We start from the raw sequence: 3,366 nt of genomic DNA, 5'->3' as shown, positions 1-3,366 counted from the left end.
GCCCCTTAGGATTTATGAATCCATAAGTACAGAACCCCCTTTGCCTCTAGATACCTCCCTTGACACAGCCCCAACCCCAGCACAGGAGGATAGAGTAGAAGCGTGCCATGCACTGATAGATAGAGTAGTACAGGTAGTCAACAAGATAGAAAACATTTTTCTTGACAAATTAAATCCTCCTCTCAATGAGCTGGGACAGGGAGTGGCAAACCCACACACGTGGAAAGCATTCAGGGAGCATGCAAAGAGGGAAAAAGGGAAAAAGAAATTAGAAAAGAAAAAGAAAATCAGGAAAACAGAGAAGCAAGGATAGGAAATGAGGGTTTTCCCCCACCCCCACACCGCCCACCTCGCCCCCCCTCCCCCACGTACCCAAACACCCCGGCCCCCCTCCCCCTCGCCCCTCACAACCCACACCCCGGCCCCTCCTCACACCCCGAACCCCCCTCCCTCCCCCTCGCCCCCTTCTCCCACAAAATACCCATACCCCACACTGCCGACCCTCTACCCACCACCCCCAAGGGTACCAAAGGAAACAACCTTGGCACAGAGCAACAGAGGGTCATCAGCCGTGGGAAAGACATGGGAACAGAGGAGCATACAGGAGAGGACAGGGAAACAGAAGGTATTATGGAGAGAAGCCGAGATCAGATGGTCATCCAGAGGGAGGATGTTGAGAGAAGAGTCAGGCCCCCAGGGGAACAACATTTTGGGAGGAATAGGCAGGTACAGGATGAGACAGGAAACAGGCTATGGGAGGTACCAAGGGAGGGACCCGCACTACAAGGGGAGGGACCAAACAGGAATAGGAAGAGGAAACACCCAATGGGGCCAAGAGGTAAGAGGAGGAGGACAGTGGCAAGGAGAAAGGAATGGGCAGCAGGGCTGGAACTGGTAGTTTCAGAGGTACCCCTCACCATGCACAAAGATCAGTCCTAAGCAAAGGAAGATCTTTTGTCCCAGGCCCCCATCCCCTCGCCCCCTTATAGAGAATTTAGTTTCTTCTTTGGAAAGGCTAGAAAAAGATATTAATTCTAGGTTTTCAACATCCCTCTCCCCAGGGGCAGACCCCCATTAGAGAGAAACAAAACACGTCTACCCCCCAACTCCCAAGATTGATGACTAATACTTGTCCCCCTAGAAAGATGCCAGGTTTGAAAGATAAAATAAAAGAAGAAGAGGCCCTGGTAATAAATGCAAATAAAAAGAAAGTAAGGCCAAATTTAACATGGAAAGAAATCAAAGCTTTGGAGGAGCTAAAAGCAGACCCAAATATTGTAATAAAAAAAGCAGACAAGGATGGTGCACTGGTAGTGCTTAAGACAGAGAGCTATAGAGCTATGGGACAGGCACACCTAAGGGACACGAATACTTATAAACTTTTATCCAACCCACAGGAAGAGCTGCAGAGAGTGGAGGCAGAAAGCAGATTGCTAGTAAGCAGGTTCTACTGTCTAGACTCACCAACAGGGAAGAGATCTAGTTTCACGGCAGCACAGAGGGACGCCCTTTTAGCCATAAGCCAAGCATCCCCCACTGGTACATACTCCCCAAAACACATAAAAAGCTAGATGAAGAGATAGGGACATGGCCAGGGAGGCCAGTACTTAGTGGCTGCTGTGCACCTACGAGACCAGTAGACAGGTTACTAACTACCTTTCTCTCCCCCCTGTTAGAGCTTCTCCCAGAAAGGCTGCAAGACACAACTCATTTTCTGAGGAAACTCAGAGAGGCACCGAAATTAGAAGGAGAGACTTACCTTTTCTCCTTTGACATTGTGTCTTTATATCCTTCTATCCCACAGGAAGAGGCAGCCTGGGTAGTGGCGAATTTTTATGAAAAGAATTTTGGGTACATACAAGGTCGGTTGAAAGACATGTACAATATAAAGGCCCCTCCCCATACCTAATACAGGAAGGCATTGAGCACATCCTTACCGGGACATTACTGAGGTTCGATAATAAGTACTACCAACAAATGAAAGGTACGGCAATAGGAGCCTCAGTATCAGTGGCAGTGGCAGAGATTTTTGTACATGTGAGTATAGAACCTAAAAGGAAGAAAATGAAAAAACAACCGCTCTTATTTTATAGATATATTGATGATATATTTGGAGTGTTCCAGGGCACAGAGGAAGAACTTCAAGAATACTACAGAGACCTCAACCAGTTCCACCCGGATCTGAAATTCACGGTTGAATTTGATAAAAACAAATTACCTTTTTTAGATACACTGGTATATGTAGATGAGGAAGGCTTCCTGCAGACAACAGTGTTCCATAAACCTTCAAACACTCACCAATATTTACACTTCCAGTCGAGCCACCACCCAAATCTAAAGAAAAGCCTCCCTTTCTCACAAGGAATCAGGGTTAAAAGGATTGTAAGCACCCTGAACACCTGGAGAAGGCACTGAAGGAAATGGTAGGTTTTTTCAGAGCGCGAGGATACAGCGAGAAGATCCTCAATGCGGCAATGGCAAGACTAGAAGATATCCCAAGAGATACACTCCTAGACGTGAAACAGAAAGGTGAATTAAACAGATTAATTTTCCCCATGCTTTATTCCAGAACATAGCAAATCAGCTGCGCGAGTCGATCAACAGAATCTGGGAATGGACACAAGAGAAGGCCAGGGACACACCATGGGAGGCCAGGGTAAAAGGACCTCCCCCCATGATAGCATGGAGGAAAGACAGGACCATCGCAGAGAGACTAATAAGAGCAGAGTTCCCATCCCCTTTGCTCAGAGAGGACGCATTGCACAATGACAGGGGGAAGGGGCCTGCCAGGTCATTTATCCACAGATAGCAAGGTGCCGAGAGGACCCCGAGGAATTTCCGGAGTACCCATGAGAGTAACTACCGCCGGAGAGGAACGAGGGAACGCTACGCATAGCCCCGCAGAACACCCCCCCCCCTCCCCGCCGCTCATACCACAATACCCCCACCACCTTCTAAATTGTAAAGCTAAGTATCATACATTTCCATACTGCGGAAGATATGAAAAGAGTTTTACTGAATACACAAGATTAATGGATTGAAATACAAGCTTGAGGAAAAGAGAAAATCCTACTTACCTTTCTTGGAAAATCCTATTTTTTAAAAAAGAAACAGAAATAACCATGAATAAGATAAGATAAGAAAGGGAAAATATGCACCATTAATAGAAAATATTCAAGGAACCTTTTCCCCCCTACCCTAAAATATGATAAAAACTATCTATCTATATATATATAGGGTAGGGGAAAGGATTTTATTGAACTACTCCATTAAGATAAACAATTAAGATAACAGGGAAATAACCTGTTGAGATTTTTATTCAGAGAACAGTTTTTATTATTGAGATTTAAATCTCCAATACATAGA

The 3,366-nt window shown here is 45.8% G+C and overlaps 1 long non-coding RNA gene across 1 annotated transcript; it reads right to left on the bottom strand.

The window, feature by feature from the left end:
• Nucleotides 1-2,080: 2,080 nt before the first annotated feature.
• LOC119570613 lies at nt 2,081-2,375 on the bottom strand. Its single transcript, XR_005228441.1, has 2 exons — nt 2,299-2,375; nt 2,081-2,181 (listed from the first exon to the last, which is right to left on the bottom strand). It is a non-coding gene; the product is annotated as an uncharacterized LOC119570613 (long non-coding RNA).
• Between the last annotated feature and the right edge of the window lie 991 nt (nt 2,376-3,366).

The sequence above is a fragment of the Penaeus monodon genome, unplaced genomic scaffold, assembly GCF_015228065.2.
Source record: "Penaeus monodon isolate SGIC_2016 unplaced genomic scaffold, NSTDA_Pmon_1 PmonScaffold_334, whole genome shotgun sequence".
Taxonomy (NCBI): domain Eukaryota; kingdom Metazoa; phylum Arthropoda; class Malacostraca; order Decapoda; family Penaeidae; genus Penaeus; species Penaeus monodon.
This window is presented reverse-complemented; position numbering and strand designations above follow the sequence as displayed.